Raw genomic sequence first — 20620 nt, 5'->3', positions numbered from 1 at the left:
TGTATTGTGTGGTTGTGTAGTGTGTGTGTGGTGTGTGTGTGATATGTGTGGTGTATGTAGTCTGTGTGTTGTGTGTGGTGTATGTGTGTATGTGGTATATGATGTGTGTGCAGTATGTGTGTAGTGTGTGTGTGGTATGTGTGTGGTGTGTGTGTGGTATGTGTGTGTGGTATGTGTGTAGTGTGCAGTGTGTGTGTATGGTATTTGTGCATATGTGCTGTATGATGTGTGTGTGGTATGTGTGTGTTGTATGTGTGTAGTGTGTGGGGGGGGTGTTGTATGAGTGTAGAGTGTGCATGCAGTGTGTGGTACATGTGTGTATGTGGTGTGTGATGTGTATGTGGTATATGATGTGTGTGTGGTATGTGTGTGTTGTGCGTGTGTAGTGTGGGGGGTGTATGTTGTATGAGTGTAGTGTGTGCATGCAGTGTGCATGGTACATGTGTGTATGTGGTGTGTGATGTGTATGTGGTATATGATGGGGGGTGTGGTGTGCGTGTGTGGTGTGTTTGTGTGTATGTGGTATGTGTGTGTCACATGTGTGTTGTTGGCTGTTGACTGTCTTTCTCGTGCTGTGGAAACCAGGATGGAGGGTCCAGGGCCTGGAAGAAGCAGCGGCAGAGTCGGGCATGCCCACGGGAAGGCAGATTGTGCCCCTGAGTGCAGCCCCTGCTCTTGCCGCTGCTGATGCGCGTTGCTACTGTACAATTCAGGACAAAGTCACGGAATAAATTCTTATGCCTGCACGTGGCCCCAGAGAAGCAGAAACAGAGTTTGAATTAGACTTGGTGTTGATAAGCAGTGATAAAGAGAACTCGTTTTCTTTTGAGGAACAAGATACACCACACGTGCGGTGGGTGGCAGGTTTCCTGGTGGTGAGGCATGTGCATTGCTGCAAAGGAGGAAGCGGCTGCAGGAATGCGGGAGAGCCAGAGCAGCCAGAGCAGCCAGAGCAGCCTGGGGACAGGGTCACTGGGTCCTTTCAGATGCTGGAACTTCACTTCCACAGAGGGGCGGGGACGGGTCGGGATAGAGGTGAGGGGAGGCAGTCCAGGCAGGGGGAGGACCTCGGCCATGGCAGAGCCGCGTGGCCAGGACACGTGGTAGGAAGGGGTGCAGGTACTGGGGTACACGTTTCTCTCGCAGGTGTCCTGCTTGCCATGGACTTTTGAGGTTAAATATTCTGATTCCAAGATGGCTCATCATTGAGAAATACTTAGAAAATATTTTTCAAAAGTGTTTAAAGGCTGGAGGAAATTCAAGAAGTATTAGATTTCAGCCTCTCGTTTTTGTGTTTTGTTTGTGTGTTTGTTTTCAGAAAAGGAAACAGATTTACTGGTCTGTCCGAAGTCCCATGGATTTTATCATGAAGTTCTTAGGTCAGGTTCACGTGTGAAGCCCATCAGCTGACTTTCAAATGGTGGGAAAAGGCAGAGAACGTTCTGTGGTGCTCAACCTAGTTAACGCTAACTTCTCTAAATTTCACAGCTTGTAAAATTTTGACAGACGTGTTGTGATTTAATTCTGCCTACTTTAGCCACTATTTGACGAATTGTTTTTGTGTCGTGAGTGTCTTGGTGTATCTCATTCCTTTTGTTACATTTTGATACACTTTAACTTTTTATTGAAGGTAATTTTGGACTTACAGAAGAGTTGCAAGGACAGAGCAGGGAGTCCCCGCTCACCTTCCCCAGCCTCCCTGAGGCTAACATCCTACACAACCACAGCAAGTGTCTAAACTAAACAATTGTTGGTGTGAGACCATCGCGTCCTGCCTCCTCTCTCTCCTCGGGCTCTGGAGGCTCCTTGGCTGGTCTTTCATATCCTCGATGCATTGGGAGGGCATCGGTCAGGTATTTTGTAGAGTGTTCCTGAATTTGGGTTTGTGTGGTGCTTTCTCATGATTAGACTGGTGCTATGCTTTTTTGTTTTTTTGTCAATATTACCCAGATGTGAAGTCATGTCCTTCTGAGTGCATCATATCAGGGGTGCTTAATATCAACATGTCTCATCAATGGTGATGTTAACCTTGATCGCCTGGTTATATGGTGTCTGCCAGGTTTCTCCACTGGAAGTTACTGTTTTACCTTTTGTGATCAGTAAATATATTAAGGGAGCCACGTTTAGCAATGCAAGTGTTCATCACTGCTCGAACTCTTGCCCACTAGTTCTAGCAGCTGCCAGGGGATCTTGCCTGCAATAATGACTATGGTGGCATTCTAACATGGATTTTCTACATCCCCGTTCCTTTTAAGTTTACGAACTTGAATTCTTCTTTTAGAAAGAGCTACCCCTTCTGTACCATCTATTTATGTGTTCAGTTATTTATTTACAGACTCATGGGTATTTACTCTAGAGTGTGGTCCAATATGAATGCTGTTTACTTCTTGCTTAAATTGTTCCAGCTGTGGCTGTTGGCAGCACATGTGGGTTGGCTCCTGTGCCCTTGGGATGTGCCTCCACACTTTACTGGGCACGTCCTGACCTTCTGGTGCTGCAAAATGCTCCAGGCTCATTGTGCATCTTCCCTGCCCTATCTCCCAGGGGCCCTGGTTCCTTTTACTGGAGATGGGTAATTAGAAGCTGAGATTTGGGCTCTAAGTGTAATCATTGTTGGTGGATGTCTTTGCTTCTAAACCCTTGCAATGGTCAGAACTTGAAAATGCATGTGTGTAGAGACATATTGTTTCAAAGATTTTAAAAATTATTTTATAATCCTATTAAGTTTTATTATTGTACCTATTTCAACAGACACTTAGCAAGTACTTCTGTTTCCAATTTTATATTTTTATTGTCTTCAAGGTATTTCCATGAATCATCTGAATATTATTCATTTATTATTTTGGTGGGTTTTATATTAGGGAAGCAAAGGAAGCATCCTAAAAGTGTATGCGATATGAGTTACACGAGTTGCTATTTAACTGACATTAAAAAATTTAAAATAGATAATTATATGCTAATCATGAATAACTACTTTAAAAGGTTGTTTTAATACTATTGTGCTCATGTTTAAACTTCAAGAGATACAGAATATTTATACACACACATTTGCATGTTAGACTTAATAGAAGTTGGTCTTTTGGAAGAAAAAGATTTGTGTTGGCTTTTATTCTCCTTATTTACATATAAATTATGGTTAATTATAAACTGCATTTTTTGGTTAAGAGACCTTTCTTATCTACTGTTCTCTTCTGAAAGAAACCACCCAGTTCACAGCTTCCTCCTCCCCCCAGGCTAATGGAAATGGGTTCTAGAATGTTCTTTGACCCAATCCGTGGGTAGACAATCCACAGGTTCATGGGCCATAAGAATGTCAGTCATCAGTGAGATCAGCTGTACCCTTGCTGACCCCTCCCGCCAGCATTCCAGTCGACTTTTAGCAAGAGGAAATAAAACGAAAATGGTCCTGTGAGTTGGTAGCAGAGGAGATGAAAAACAACCAGCAGGCAGAGGCACAAGCGTGAGTCGAGAGCCGCGGGAGAGCCCCTGGCTCGGCCCCAGAGCGGAGACCAGCGCCGCTGGGGCACAGAAGCCTGGGTCCTGCCGCTGCCCTGGACCCTGAGCAGTGCTGCTTCCTTGTTTTCTGTGAGAGGCTGAACCCATAACACACCTGACCGTGGCTTGAGTACTTGAGGTATTTCTGTTTCTAGCACACAAAGTACTCAATTGTGTGTGTGGTTTTTTTTTTTTTAATTAGGAATTTTGACAATCGTGATACTATTAGACAGAGCAGGGCTGTCTGTGCCTTTAGGAGGGTTTGGATCTGAAATCACCAATCACCATAGGGCAAAAATTTCATATACTTTAACCTCCTCTTCATTATACTGCTCAGAAAGTGCAGGGTCAGTGGTCTTTCCCCTGTCGCTGGAGTACACTGCACCCCCTCTTGTTGAACACATGGATTGAACTGTGTTCCCAAGTTTTATATGTTAGAAGCTTGATCCCCACTGCGACTGTTAAGAGGGCGGGAAGTCCTATGATGGTCATTGAAAGGTGGAGCCTTGAAGAGGTGACTGGATCGTAGGACCGTGCGGTACTGAATGGATTAACAATGGTGGTCAGGCACGTGGTTCTGAGGGCTTTAAAAGGAGATCACGTGAGTCTCTCTCTCTCTCTGCTCCTGTCTTTCTCACAATATGATACCCTGTGTTCCTGAAACCACCACCAAAGAAGACCCTCACCAGGTGTGTTCCCTGGACGTTGGACTTCCCAGCCACAGAAACTAAGAAATAAACTTCATTTTCTTACAAAGTACCCAGTTTCAGGTGTTTTGTTATAAGCAACAGAAACAGACTGGAACAGTAGGTTTGCATTAATGAACCATGTTGTGTGAAAAAACATCCCATCTTTTAACAATGGAATTGCACTTGGTCTGGCTGCATGATCCCACCAGTAGGACCAATTTTAAACTTTAAAACTCCAGAGTGAGCTTTTCTAAGTGCATATGTTGGAGTGCTAGGATTGGCGTATCTAAAGATAACAAGGTGAGAATCTGAGGTGTGTAGACCACTTAACTTCCTGCAGCCTAACGATGCTGGTGGCTGTCATCAGTCTGAGCCTGTCGTATACTTCTTGGTTTTAGGTTCATTGTTTGAATTCTCTTAGGCAGTGCATATCATGTGATTCTTTAAAAAGGAAAGCTGTTGTTAGAAGAGCAGCTGTTTGGAACATAAGGATGATTTTAGGAGACATTGAGAAACCAGATATGAGTATCTTGTAGCTTTTCAAATACTGTGTTTCAGATCTCCACGTGAGAGGGGGAAGCTTGACATGTATCAACATCCCTCTTGAGAATGATCAGAAAAGCTGGACAAAATGTGGGTGTCACCTGAGGCCATCCAAGGGAGGCTGAGAGCTGCATGTTATTTTAGAGAAGGAAGGAGAAGGCTGAAAATAACTTTGCACAAGCAGAGACCCACTGATGGGGGACAGGCAATGCCCAGAGTTTTGATGGAGACATGGTAAGTCTCGAGCATTATTCCCAGGGAAATTGTGGTGAGTCACTGTTAAGAAACTAAAACTCAGAACATGTGGCACCAGTGCACCTGAACTAAAAGAAATACTCATGTGAGTTCTTCAAACAGGATATTGATTATGGAGAGACAACCAGAACACTGTGAATAAGGAGAAACAGGAGGATCAATATGTGTCCGCAAACACTGACATTAACTGAATACTGAGGACACAGAGCAATAATAGCAACGGCTTGTGGAGTTTCATTAAATATGTTTAAAATATATGACAAAAATAGTAAATAATTGGGGGTGTAAATGAGTTTAGATGTTTTGAGATTCTTGCTTTACCGGGAAAGTGGTAGAAGTTATCCTCTAAATTAGATTGTAAATTGTCAAAGATGTTGAAATCTCTAGGATAACAGCTTGAATTTTAGTAAACTAACTATGGTAAAATAACTGTTGAAGGGAAAAATGGAATAACATTAGACTAACCAAAAGAAGAAAAGAAGGGGAGAAGGACATAAAGCAGGTGAGTTAAATGAAAATACACGTGAGATAACAGTTATGAAATAAATATTTATAATTAAATGTAAACCGACTAAATTCTCAAATTAGAGGACTTAGTTTGTCAGAGTGCATAGAAAAGCAAAAAAAACAGATTCTGCTTATGAGGGACACACCACCGTATGCAAGGAAATAAAATGGTTGAAAGTAAAGATCTGGAAAGGGCTGCTATGGTCTGAATGTCTGTGTCCCCCCTAAATTCATATGTCAAAATTCTAACCCTAACAGGATGGTATTAGGAGGTGGGGCCTTTGGGAGGTGATTAGGGCATGAGGGTGGAGCCCTCATGAATGGGATTTGTGTCCTTAAAACGAAGTCCCAGAGAGAGGCCTTGCCCTGCCACCATGTGAGGGCATGGCTAGAGGTGCCATCTGTGAATGAGAAAGCAAACCCCACCAGACACCAAATCTACCTGTTCCTTCATCTTGGACTCTCCAGCCTCTGGAACTCTGAGGTATATATTTCTGTTGTATATATGTGTGATGGTTAATTTTAGGTCTCAACTTCACTAGATTAAGGAATACCTAGAAACATGGCAAAGCATTATTTTTGGGTGTGTCTATGAAGGTGTTTCCAGAAGAGATTAGTGTGTAAACCCGAGTGGACTGGGTGGGAAAGGCCCACCCTCAATATGGGTGGTCACCCTCCAATCCACTGGAGGCCCAGAGAGGACAGAAACAGAGGAAAAGCTGAATCTCTGGCTCTATTTCTGCTGGAGCTGGGATATATTCTGCTCTCCTGTCTGTGGACATCTGAACTAGAGACTCTTTAGCGTTTGGGTTCCAGGACTTATACCAGTGCCATCCCCGGCTCTCAGGCCTTTGGCCTTGGACTGAGAATCACACCATCGGCTTCCTTGGTTCTGAGGCTTCCGGATCTGGACCGAGCTATGCCACCAGCATCCAGTTGGCAGATGGCCTATTGTAGGACTCCTCAGCCTTCACAATCATGTGAGCTAATTCCCCTAATAAATCCCCTCTCATATATTTATATGCATACTCTATTGGTTCTGTCTCTCTGAAGAAGACTGACTAATACAATATGCTGTCCAGCATATGATGTTTTTCATGGAAACCTGAGCTGACCGAGACAAGGGCTATAGCATATAATAATAATTAAAAACAAACAAACAAAAAAACTGGTGTAGCTGCACTAATATCAGACAGATTTGGCTGTAAAGCAAGAAGGCTTTCTGGGGAAAAAAAGGGAATTTTTATAATAAAAAGGTGTCAAGCCATCAAGGAGATATCATTTCCTAAGTTTGTATGCACTGGCTAACCTAACTAAAAATAAATAAGAATTCACAGCAGAAATACACAAATCCATAATCACAGAGGGAGACGTTAACACCTGTGTCAATATCTGGTAGTACATGCAGACAAAAAAAAGTCAACAAGCATAGAATATCTGAGCAGCAGAGTTAATGCATTTGACCTGAATAATCTACACAGAGCACTTCAATAACAACAACAACAACAAACAGTAACAAATGGCAGAATTAACTTTATTTGCAAGTGCAAATTAGAACGTTTACCCAAAGCAACCATATGCTTGGCTCTAGAGTCTCTACAAACTTCAAAGAATTTAAATAATTCAGAGTATATTGCCTCAATGCCATGTAGCTCAAATAAAAACCTATAAAAATAAAATAAGAAAATCTCCAGTTACTTGGAAATTAATATGCAGACTTCCGAGTAGTCCATGGATCAATCAGGAAATCAGATGGAAAGTAGAGAATATTTTGAACTGAGTAAAATGATACGTGACATACCCAAACTTTCAGGATACAGCTAGATTATTGCCTGAAGGAAAATTTTTACCTTACATAAATGCATTGAATAAGAAGAAAGGCTGAAATAATTACCTAAGTTTCTGTCTAAAGAATCTAGAAAAAGAATCAGAAAAAGAAGGAGAGTTGGAAGAGGTGGTGTCACTAAGATGGCACAGCAAATGACTCCCAGCATTGCTCTCTTAGACAAGAAATCAACTAGCCACTATTAGAGCACAAAATTGCCATCCTGAAATCAAGAACTCAGGCGGAGAGGCAGAGAGGACTGCTGAGCCTCGAAGGTGTGGGAAGCCACACAGGCAGGAGGAACAGCCCAGCTGCTCCCCAAGCCAACATGGTGCACTGCACAGAGAAGCTCCCTGGAGTCTGCAAGGCCCATGCAGCACTGTTCATGTGAAGCTACATGGAGCCTGCAGGGAAAAAAGTGCTGTGACTGTTGGAAAAAAGCTCACTTAAGAATGCCACATCCTATCCCCCAAGTTGACATAACTGCTCATGAATCTCCTCTGTGCCTGCATATTTGAAAGGGGCCTCATCCAGTGGGAGAAAAGGATCCCTCTTGTCCCAAACCGGCATGGCACTATACATGGAGAAGGCCACTGGAACTGCAGTGTCAGAGGTGAGAGGAGAGTGTGAGAAGAGTGTGTTGGATTTGCCAGGGGTCTGTGAGTCTCCAGGAGGGGCTCATCTGGGGCCTGTGCCACAGGAAACATTTGAAGGCTGGGGTCCTGATCCACTAGGGATGCATTGAGGTATGATATTGGCAGCTTATCCATGTCCCTGTCAGCATGGGCATCACACAGTGGAGACAGACTCACAACCCAGTGCTGTACTGGACACAATTCATGGGAAGGACTCAATCCTGGGTCAAATTTTCCATGCAGCCCAGTTACTCCTGCGGAGTCTTCTCATGACCTGGAAGAGACTAAAAGACCAATAATTAAATTTTGGTCTCTGTACTAAGTCTTTCTCAGCCCAGGAACTAATGGAAGGACAGTAAGTTAGTTCCGGTGCAGTAAAGTGGTGGTGGTTGCTATAAATCCTCACAGAATGGAAAACTGCAGGTCAGAGATAAATTCTGATATTGAGCAGTAAAGTTCTAACACCACAGAAGAACACCTGCAAAAGTTGGAGTAGGTCGCCTTCCCCTCAAATGCATCAATGTAAAAACACAAAGATTGAGAAAGAACAGAGAAATATGACACCACCAAATGAAACCAACAAAGTCCTATCAATGGACACAGAAGAATGGAAGATTTATAAAATGTCTGACAGAGAATTCAGAGTAACCCTCTTAAAGAAGTTCAGGGAATCACAATAAAATATAGATAGATGCTAAATGACATTTGGAAAACAATCCAGAAGCAGAAAGAGAAATTATACAAAGAAAAAGAATTCATTTTAAAAAGAATAGAAATTCTAGAAATAATACATTTTCTGAACTGAAAAACACAATAGAAAGCTGTGACAGTGGACTTGATCAAACAGGAGAGAATCAGTGGGCTCAGAGACAGAACATATGAAATTTCCCAATCAGAGGAGCAGAAAGAAAAAAAATAAGAAAAAATAAAACAGGCCTACAGAAGTTATTGGACACCATTAAGTGAAATAACCTAACGTAATTGGAGTAGCCAAAGGAGATGAGACAGTAATAGACACGGTAAGCATGTTTAAAGAAAAAATGATGGAAAATTTCCCAACAATGGATCCAGATACAGGAAGCTTAGATGTTGCCTGTCGAATTCAACCCATAGAGGAATTTCCCATGGCACATCACAATCAAATAATCAAAAACCAAAGACAAAGGAAGAATATGGAAAGCAGCAAAAGAAAAGAAACACAAGACACTCAACAGAACCCTAATACAGCTTTTATTGAATTTCTCAGCAGAAATCCTACAGGCCAGAAGACAGTGGGATGACATATTCAAAGTCCTGAAGGAAAAAGACTGTCAACCAGGAATTCTGTAAACTTCAAATATATGAAGGAGAAACTAAGACTTTCCTAGACAAACAAAACCTAAGGGAATCTATCAACACAGACCTGCCTTACAAGAAATGCTGAAGAGAGCTCTTCAGCCTGAAAGAAGAAGATGCTAAACTGCAACAAGAAAACATTTAAGGGTACAAAACTCACTTGCAAATACACAGACTAATTCAGAATCCTCCAATGCTGTAAGGGTGGTGAATAAACTACTTATGTATTTAGTGTGAAGACCAAAAGACAAACCTATTGATGATAATAGCCAAATACAACAACTGTATAAGAGATAGGCAATATTAAAAGATGTAACTTGAAACAACAAAATATCTTAAGGGGTGTGTGTGTGTGTGTGTGTGTGTGTGTGTGTGTGTGTGTGTGTGTGTGTGTGTGTGTGTGTGTGATGTCAAAGCATAGAATCTGCTTTCTTTTTTTCTCTTGCCTTTGTGATCAAAGTTAAGTTGGTATTAGTTGAAAATAATCTGTTATAACTTTTTTTTTGGTAAGGCCCATGTTAACCACAGCACAAAACCTACAATACATATACCAAAAATAAATAGCTTGAAATCAAAATATACTACTAGAGAAAATCACTTAATCACAAAGAAAGATTGTAAGACAGGAAAAAAATTTTAAAAGGATCTACAAAACAACCAGGAATAAAGTAACAAAATGGTAGCAATAAGCCCCTATCTCTATCTTTAAATGTAAATGGATTAAATTCCTCAATTAAAAGACACAGAGTGGCTGAATGGATTATAACACATGAACCAACAATATGGTGCCTACAGGAAATTCACTTCATCTATGAAGACACACATAGACTGAAAGTGAAAGGATGGAAGAAGATATTCCATGCAAATGGAAACCAAAAAGGAGCAGGAGTGGCTGCACTAATATCAGATAAAAAAGACTTCAAGTTAAGAATAGTAAAAAAAAAAAAAAAAAAAGTCATTATATTATGATGAATGGATCAACTAAGCAATAGGATATAACACTTCTAACTACATATGCCCCTAACCCCAGAGAACCCAGACTTGTAAAGCAAATATTATTAGATCTAACACGAGGGACTGCAATACAATAATAGCTGGGGACTTTACACCCCACTTTCACCAGTGAAGAGATCACCCAGACAGAAGATCAAAAGGCGAGAAGACGCACGTGAAGACGCACGTGCACATCGCTAAGTGAGAGCAGCAGTCCACAAAGGCTGCACACTGCGTGGTCCCAGCTCTGTGACATTCTGGAAAGGGTGAAACTAGGGGGCAGGAGGAATGAACAGGCAAAGCACAGAGGATTCTTAGGGCAGTGAGATGACTGTGCATGACACTAAAGTGGAGGGTACATGTCATTATTTACTTGTCAGAACCCACGGAATGCACAACAGAGAGTGAACCCTAACGTCCACTGTGGACTTTAGTTAATAACGGTGCATCGACATTAGCTCATCAAGTATAGCAAACGTCCCACACCAGTGCAAGATTTTCATAAGAACAAAAATTGGGGCAGGGTAGTGGGAATTCTCTGTACTTTCTGCTTAGTTTTTCTGTAAACCTAAAACTACTCAAAAAAATAAAGTCTATTTAAAAAGTGGGGGGGGGTGTGTTTTGGGTACCAAGGATACATGTCCCTGCAAAAAGTTTTTAAAAGGAAGTAGATTAGAAGAGTATTTTGAATATTTAAAAGAAGAGTTAAAAAAAAAAAAACAGGTGATGGGGCCTTTGAGGGCAGAGGGTGTCGGGGGTCTTGCCAGGTGGCTGCTCCTGGGCTGCGGGCAGGTCCCAGCCAGGCAGAGGGAGCCTGGAGAGTGGGTGGCATCCTTGCTCCTGCGATGGAAAGAGGCGTCAGCAGAGAGCCAGGGAGGAACAGGAACCCTGGCCATGCCCCGGTTGGGGCTGATCTCTGCGTGGGAGGAAAGAACCAGAAGGAAGGGTGGGAAGGACAGAGGGTAGAGCAGGGGTGAAGCTGGGGCTGCCTCAGCGCCTGCCCCCTGTGTCCCGCAGGTACCAGTTCAGGTCTGGTGGCTCCTGGAAGAAAGTCTCCCGCTTCCATTTTCCAAAGAGTATGTCAAAGCAACCTAAAGTATTCCCAGTTTCCTGCATCGACTACCGGAGGACATGTCACAAGGACAAACGTTCCTTTACAGGAATTCCTCACAGATGGACTGCAGGACGTTGTCTGCCATGCAACAGAGCAAGCATGTTGCTAAGTACCGAAATGCCTCCTGGTGGTTGGAATTTTCATAACACTTGCATACGTCTCACTGCGTAGCACGACGAATTCATATGATGAATACGTATAGATGATTTGAAAAAGCATAAGAAAGCTGGTTGATTTCTCAACAGCTTGCAGATGTCAAAAGCATCCTTTCTGCACCAATCCTCTGATGACAACTTTTCCCCCTTCCCATTTGTACTATGTTCTTGCTGGATGTTGGAGAGGAAGGTGGCGTGTGACTTGTGTTTAACTTGTTACATGCAATTTAAAGAACAAAGCAGCTGGGAAAGGAGGAGGAAGAAAGGTGGGGGATTCTGCAGTCACCTGGAGCTCTGGCTGGCTGGCTGGTGTGTTTCCAGGACAGCACAGCTGTTAGCAGGAGACCCCAGAGCTCTGCACCACTGGGCTCTTGGCAGACAGCTGATCGTCCCCTCAGGGGGCATTCGCAAAGGAGGCAAACAGGAATCCACTCACCATCTTTTCTAAATTTTTTATGCTTGAAAGAGACACAAGGAAGACGCATTTGTGTTGTGGATAAGGCATTCTCACCCAAATTAATACGGCTTCTGTAGGACAAAATCCAATTATTTGCCTAATAAAAATCCCTGAGAACACTTCATACTGACCTTTCTTAAAAATAAATGTAGAAGCTGGTGGGGATTTTTGAGCCATCTCTTCCCACAGTGTCGCTCAGGCTCACGTGATAGGTTGCAGCATCTTGGTGAAATCCACCAACTTGCAACTTTCTACAGCTGGCCCCAAATGTCGTCAGCATAGGCCGGGTTCAGTCGCAACTGAGATAGGCTTTGAATGCTTCCAGAACATCCAACCATGTATTTCTATCCCCAGGAAATGTGTAATAGCATTTCTTTTTTTTTTTTTTTTTTTTATTTTGTCGATATACATTGTGGCCGATTATTGCTCCCCATCACCAAAACCTCCCTTCCTTCTCCCTCCCCCCCTCCCCCCCAAAAATGTCCTTTCTGTTTGCTTGTCGTATCAACTTCAAATAATTGTGGTTGTTATATCTTCTTCCCCCCCCCCGTTTGTGTGTGTGTGTGTGTGTGTGTGTGTGTGTGTGTGTGTGAATTTATATATTAATTTTTAGCTCCCACCAATAAGTGAGAACATGTGGTATTTCTCTTTCTGTGCCTGACTTGTTTCACTTAATATAATTCTCTCAAGGTCCATCATTCGTTTTTATAGCTGAGTAGTATTCCACTGTGTAGATGTACCACATTTTCCGTATCCACTCATCTGATGATGGGCATTTGGGCTGGTTCCAACTCGCATTTCATTATTACACTAGCTTTAGAAGATTAAAATGTTGTGTGAGTTTACCAAATCAGTCATGGCATGTAAGTTTTCTCTAATTACTAATTTGTTAATCTTATCCAAAATTTTAAAGGAAGCAAGATTTCACAAACTCTTAATTCTGATTAGTAAAGTAAAAAATATTTTTGTTAACTAGAGCAATCTCCTGAGCCTCTACAAATATCGTCTTGAAAAGTGGAGGTGTGCCTCTAGGAAATCTCACAGATGTCATTTTGGGTAGTGACCCAACTTTGAAAAGGCACTGGCATTTGCATACATGTTTCTGAGAAAGAAAGACTGAGAGAGAGAGAGAGAGAGAGACAGGGTAGCTCTGGGAAATCCAGGGGCCAGGTCACTCTGATGAGACAAGGCTCAGGCTCAGGGACGGTCCACTATACCTGGAGCTGTAATGTCCAGGTGCCCCAACGCCACCTGCCGCTGCGATCTTCCTAGTGAGTCTGAGTGTTCTGCACGGTGGCAGGCACTTGGCCAGCCTTGGGTGGACGGTTAGGGTGTGGCTTTAGTTGGGAAGGGAAGTGGTAACAGTTTTAATTCCAACAACCCCATAAAATTTTTCCATTTCTAAAATTATTGTTCTAGGAGATGCCTGGTCTTATGTGCTCAAAGGATTAGCTTTTTACCTCGAAGATACAAACTGCAGCTAGCAGCCCACGGTGTCCATTTCCTAGGGCTGCTGAAATAAAGAGCCACAGACCGGGTGGCTTAGAACAACAGAAATTCATCCTCCCACAGTTCTGGAGGCCAGAGGTCTGACGGGCAGGTGTTGGCAGGGCCAGGCTCCGTGTGCAGGCTCCGGGCAGGATCCCACGCACCGGCGCGTCCTGGTTTCTGGCGTGGGGGCATCCTCGGCCCTCCTTGGCTGGCACATGCATCACCCAGTCTCCACCCTCATCACAGGGCCGTCTTCTCTGGGTGTCTGTCTCTCTCTTCTCCTCTTTGATAAGGACATCATTGTATTAGAGCAAGAGCCCACCCTACTCTAGAGTGACCTCGCCGTAACTAATAACATCTGCAGCATGACCCTGGTTCCAAGTAAGGACAATTTCTGACGTCCTGGGGTTACGACATCAACAGATCTTTTGGGGGTGGGGGCACAATTCAATCCATGACATACATCTCAAGGAAATTCAGTTCTTCGTTTCTCGTGCTTAGGGGTGCCCTCACTCGAACAAGGGTCGAAGATGAGGAAGGGCAGAGAGAGGGACAGAAGAAAACGCCAATTGCCAGGCTGAGTGGATTGATTCTTCTTTTCAGGCTTGCAGCAGAGTTTGCGGCACTAATTCCGTGAACGGGGTGTCCTGGTTTCTCTAGACCAGAATGACTTTGGGGCCATATTTTCTAAGAATGGACCCGGCCTCTGACCCAGCTGAGCCGAGAGATTCGCTGCGAGACACTCCCAGTGCCCGGCGACGCTTTCAGTGGGAGCCCAGCTGGCGGCTGGCCTGGTGTGGTGCCCAGGGGACCCACTTCTGCCTCTTCAGTTGGCCCTACCAGTAGCATAGGGTGACGCTTCCAGCCTAGGAGCAGAGCGACGTTATCGACGCCATCCTGGGAGTGAGTGCTCGTGCTCAAACAGAAGGAGCTCAGAGGGAACTTGAGGGTCACATTTGGGAGACAAAGCCATGATCCCGGCATGTCCAGGGAAGGGGTTGATGGTGGGGGGGGTGACGTGGGGGCGGGGGAGCCCTGCGCATTGTGTCCTCCCCAAACAGAGTAACGTTAAGTTGGGACCAGCCTCTGAGGGTCATTGAACTGAGGGACACACCAGATGGAAGTCACCTCCGTGCTCGTGTCTAGAACTGGGAAGGTTACAGGAAAGCATCCCTGGGAGACGAGCAAGTGCCTCGGGAGCGGATATGTAGTCACTAAACTCACAACTTCAGGACTGTCATCCACTACAGACGGGGAACTTGGTGGAATTACCCGGAATACACGGGACACATGTCTGCAAACCAGCACGGACCTCCCGCTTTCCTCGCTGTGGCGTTTCCCCTGGAATGCTGGTCCCTCATTTCTTGGTGTGCAGGACACCGCTCAGGTGCACTTGGGCCACCCCCCACCGCCACTTCTCCCCTGCAAAAGCCATCATCCCTCACACGTGTCTGTCCCCATCCATCTTGGCACCCCGCAAGAATCCACCAGCTGCCGCCGAGCTCCAGGTGCTGTGGGGCGCTGGCTTCACGGGCACGACTCCCCTCTGCGACAGATGGGACATGGCAGCTTTGGAGCCAAGTTCTTTATGGGCGACCAGCTGCTCTCGTTCCTCTCTAGGGGGCTGCTACTGTCACCTGCATGCTCGGGCCACATGTGACGCACAGAATGTCAGTAGTGGGTAGTATGGGGACTGGAAGGTCGTGGCCAGCTGCAACCACCTCCTCCTCTCTCTCCATTGGAGTCTTCCAGGCTCCCAGACACAGGGCCTGGCGTGGCATCGGCCCCATGGCAGCCATCTGACCAAATCCCAGCCCTCCTCCCTGCCCAGGCTGCGCGTGGCCCCCGGCACAGCCCCAGGCATCATGCAGACACCTGGCGCGTCCTCCCCAACCAGCCAGGGCTCGCTCGGACGGTTCACCTCCTCAGCCGGTCTCAGCACCGTCTCGAATGGGTTTGTTTCCTTGGTATTGACCTTCCTAACTAGACTGGGGTCTCCCGTGAGCAGGAAATCTGTTCCCGGCTGTATATCCCCAGCACTGACCGCCAGCTGAGCAAATGAACAAAAGTCATGACCCCTCAGAAAGCTCCAGACACACCAGGATCTCCCTTTCCACACTGTGGCTGTTCGAGTTCAGATCATGCTCTATAATGGGGCCATCCTGGGCACTGCAGGTGCTGACCAGCATCCCTGGCCCCAACCTGCACCATGCCAGGAGCTTCCCCCAGTTGTGACAACCACAGATGTCCCCAAACGTGACCCAGTGTCCCCTGGGAGCAGAATCACCCCAGGTGAGATTCACCACCCTATGCCCAAGTGCCATCTCCTGCCTCTCTCCTGAGAATGACCCAGACAATCAGAGGGGAGCAAGAGGCTGGTGGACACCCCCAGCTCACTGGCTTTTCCAGTGCGACCTGAGGCCCCCACCCAGGAAGAAGGGGCAGGCTGGAATCAGAACCACGCAGAGAACTTTTCTCTGTAAGGACAGCAGGACACAGAACATGTGAGCACTGGTGGCCTGAGAGATTTCCCTGGGGTCGAAGGGGTTGACACCATGCTCGGAAAAGTCACCTGGAAGATGCCCAATGAACGCCAAATACAAGAGCCACGAGAGAGGAGCCAAAACCTACATGTACGTGATGTCTTCTGTTTCCTCCTTTTTATTTTTTTTTCTTATTTTATTTTTTTGTTATAGTACATTAATATCTTGTCTATAAAAGCAGTTCTCTAAAGTTTCACGGTCTTAAAGGGGGTGCTTATGACTTGGATGAGACATCCTGTTCCTAAACAAAAGATCTGTAATTGATCAAGAAATTTTACAAGGATTAGATGCTTTGGAAGCAGCAGTGTCCTGGATGGGTGAATATCTACAAACTCTCCGGACTCAAAATCAACGATTACACAGAACAGAGTTTCAACAACTGACAATTACACCCCAATTCACACCACCAGGAATGATGCCCATGCAACAGCCCTGAGAGACAACAACATCATCAGTCCCCACCTGAGATCAATTAAAAAGGACCTGCCACGCTAAATGATAGTAACTTTGCTTTAACAAAATGTTTTTGTCTTAACTGTGAAACCTTGATCTATAGCTTTTGCTTTTTCTTTAAAAAAAATAAAATAGGGGGAAATGTGGGGAGTACTAACATTAATGAAACAAATGTATTTCACAGGATCTAACTCTTTAAAACTACACATAGTAATGTTAAGCTTGCAAAAGACAGGAAACTTTCCCCAGGCTAAAGTCTGTTGTAGATAAAGAATTGTAACACAGCAAAATTGCTGGCTCCAAGGGCAGATGTCCTTGGTGCAACTAAACCTAATGACTGCTGCTGTGACAATTATCTTACTGTTCTTTTGTAACCACCTATGTTCCTTTTCTGTAACTTTCTGGCCTGAAGAATAAATATGGAGAGAAGACCAGAGTTCGGTGTTAATTTTCTGAGGAGGAATGCCTCTCTCTTGAGGGTTCCTGTGTTTCTCACTGCTCAGAAGAAATAGGCTTTGAGAAATCCTTTGCGCCTCCATCACCCTGAGGGAGAGGTGACAGTATGTGACATATTGAAGAGGTGCAAGTGACTGGCCCTCAGAGGCCATTTGTCCCTGTGGACAGCTAGGAAATGGGGCTCAGGCAGCCCCCCAATGCCAGGGCAGGGAACACCTGGCTGTTTCAGAATAACAACCTCCCACTCAGGTGGTTAGAAATGCTGTGTTACAACACCAAGGTCAAGAGTCCAGATCCCCATGCCTGCCAGCTGCAAGAAAAAAAAAAAAAAGATAATTCTTTGTTCCGGGACCTATTTTGTGTACTGTAGGATGTCTGCCAGCATTCCCGGTGTCTCCTCTCCAGATGCCTGTGGCACGTCCTCTTCCCATAGCACTTAACACATTTTATAACTAATTTATTGTGTTCATTTATTTATTGCCCATTCCCCTCCCCCACCCCCAACACCAAAGCATAAGCCACAGGAGAACAGAGACCTTCAGGTGTCTGGTTTGCCGAAGTGTCCTCAGTACTCTGGAGAGGGCCCAGCACAGAGTAGGTGCTCAGTAAGTGTTCACTGAGTAAATAAGAAAGGATAGGCCGCCGCTCTGGGTCTGAAGCCAGCTCACAAGAGCCTATGCTCCTAACCACCAGGCTACGCTTCTCTCACGTTCCTTTCTTCTTGGACCTGATCACCCTCGTCTCTTCATCTGTCTATATTTGTCTCCTGTTCTCTACTTCCCCTCCTCTGGGTCCCATTTTCTAAGGAAACACAGAGACGCCCTCCCTGCTGTGGAATCCTGGATTCTGACAGGCACCTCTGCAACACATGCTAAAACTCAGGCAGCAGCTGGGCAGACAGCCCCAGCTCTGCACACTGTCCCAGTGGCCCCTGGCTGCAGAACCTGAGTGCCCACCACTCCAAGACAGCTGGTGGACTGAAGTTTGTATGAATCCATCTGCACATTTCCCTACCGTCAAGGAGAGCTGTTCTAACCAACACACACACAAGTGTCTGTGCTTTGGCTAAAGCCCTCCGGATAGTGAGATTTTGCTCAAGGAGGAACAAATACCCGTTTAAATCACAAAGGGTCACGCTTACACTTTCTGACTCTTTAGCAAGTCAGCCACTTGGGGCAAGGATGGTATCACAATCACTCTGAGGAGGCCCCAGAAGACTGGGAACCCTGAGTCCTCAGCCGAGCAGGTGGACAAGCTCTGCTCAAACCCACCTGCAGCTCCAAAGCAGGCTCAGTACTTGAGGGGAGACCCCAGGAACTCAGAGAAGAGCTGTACAGCCGCTTTGCTGTGAGCAGAGGGGCTGGGGCATTCCAGGAGCAGGCAGCTGAGAGGGGCAGCAGGGTTGACAAGTGAGGAGGCCCAGGAACAAAATCCAACACTCCTATGGGAGAGGACACTCTCCAAGGCCTGGTTGCTCCTCTGGAGTCCTGCTGCTCACCTGGTTTGCCCGAGAGCACCTGCCGCATGTCCTTGATGTCATTATATTCAAGGAGCTGGGAAATGTGGTCCCCCAGTTCATCCACACTAGCTCCTGGGGTGAGGGATGGAGAGAGAGGGAAACACAGACTGTTAAGTAAGCTGATGAGAGGGGCCGGCCCGTGGCTCACTTGGGAGACTGTGGTGCTGGTGACACCAAGGTCACAGGTTCGGATCCTATATAGGGATGGCCGGTTGGCTCAGTTGGGAGAGCGTGGTGCTGACAACACCAAGTCAAGGGTTAAGATCCCCTTACCAATGAGGCATCTCAGGCTGGTCAGTTAGCTCACTTGATAAGAGCATGGTGCTGACAACTGCAAGGTCAAAGGTTCAGATCCCTGTACCAGCCAGTCACAAAAAAACAAAACAAAACAAAACAAAAACCCAGTAACGCGGCATCTGTTCAACTAATGTTCAGTAAGGGCCTACTAGGTGCCAGGCACTGGGGATGTAGTGATGGCAAGATAGACCCAGTCCTCACGAAGATCCCAGCAGGGCAGGGGATCTGCCCAGCTCCTCACCCCTGGAAAATGCACCCTGTCTCCTTACAGAGGGGTCCACAGCCACATTGGTTCTATGTGACCCTGGCCACAGCTAAGGGACTCAGGGATGGGCACACGATCCAAGCAGACAGGCAGAGTCCCTCAAGTGTTTCTTTGAGCTGAATATCCCCCAAAACTTAATCTGCACAGTAACTGCTGAGGGTGGGAAATCCGATTATGGTTATTGAAAGGTGGGGCCTTGAAGAGGTGATTAGATGGTAGGACTCTGCCCTAGTGAATGGATTAATAATGGGGGTCAGGGGTGTGGTTCTGAGGGCTTTAAAGGTGGAACATGTAGAGTCTCTCTGCTTTCTCTGCTTCTACTATCTTGTAATGTGAGGGGTCACTGTCACCACCACCAGACGTGTTCCTTGGACTTTGGACTTCACTGCCTCAGAAACCATAAGCAACAAATTCCATTTTTCTTATAAATTACCCAGTTCCGTGTATTTTGTCAAAACAACAGAAACAGACTAATACAAGAGTGAAATGCACATTCAAAGGCTGCTCAGTCTCGGCCATGTGGATGGAACGAGGGGCATCGGGAACTCCAGGAGCTGTGGAAAAGCTGCTTCCCCTGCAGACTGACGCCCCATCTGCAGAGAGGAGGGAGTCTGTGTGCGGATGAGAGCAGAGGCAGTGCATGGCTCTGGACAGAGACCGGGACAGTGACAGCCTCCATTCCCAACAGCTTCCCAGTTCCTAGTTCTAGGCCCTCCCCAGGCTGACACCTCCCTACCCGAGAGGCTGCTGAGGCACCTGAATCCGACAGCACAGTCCTGCTTTGATGCAGTTAGTGAGACTGGGTTTCAGTCACTGGGCACTGGGTGAATGTCAACCCAGTGGGAGCCCAAGGGAACTTACTCAGACACGAGTCGGGAGATCTCCTGGTCCAGCGTGTCCCTCCTGGTCCAGCGTGTCCCTCTTCTCCTTCAGTTTCTGAACGTCAAGTTGCAGATTCTCCTCTCTGGTCCCATCAGCCTGGCCGCTGAGGGGCAGAAAAAGGCATCTGCCGGACTGAGCAGCTAGCCACAGTTCCGAACCTACCTGTTGTCCCCCGTTGGCACTCCCTGCTGCTGCCTGGTCACAGGCCCCCGCCCCACAGGATGAGATGCTATCTCCCAGCGTCCCTTGGACCTGGGTGTGGCCCTCTGAGGAAGTTCTGGCAAGTGACCTTAGAAACGGTGTATGACGTGTGAAGATTGTCCTTCCAGGGACAGGGCATGCCTGTCACTGGCCTTCCGCCTTTCTGCTGGTGGGAATGTGGACATGACACTGGAGCTGCACAGCTGTCTTGAGCAATAAGGTAGAAGCCACACGCCAAGGAGGTGGTGGAACAAGACGAGGGCCTGGGTCCCTGAGAACAGTTTAAGCCACTGCTATTTGGGGTTTTCTTTCACTCCCAGCCAAACCCAGTCCTAACTAACGGGCCAGCCCTGGCCCCCAACCAGACCCCAGAGAGTCCACCGCAGGTGTCCTTCCTGCATCCTCCTCTCAGGTCTGTGGTGTCCCTGGGTTTATGATCGCACTAGACAGCAGAACCCTTCTCAGGGCTGCAGTTCTCTTCACACTTTCTGCCTCTAAAAGCTGCAAAGG

Source organism: Cynocephalus volans, chromosome 1, assembly GCF_027409185.1.
Source record: "Cynocephalus volans isolate mCynVol1 chromosome 1, mCynVol1.pri, whole genome shotgun sequence".
Classification (NCBI taxonomy): Eukaryota; Metazoa; Chordata; class Mammalia; order Dermoptera; family Cynocephalidae; genus Cynocephalus; species Cynocephalus volans.
This window is presented reverse-complemented; position numbering follows the sequence as displayed.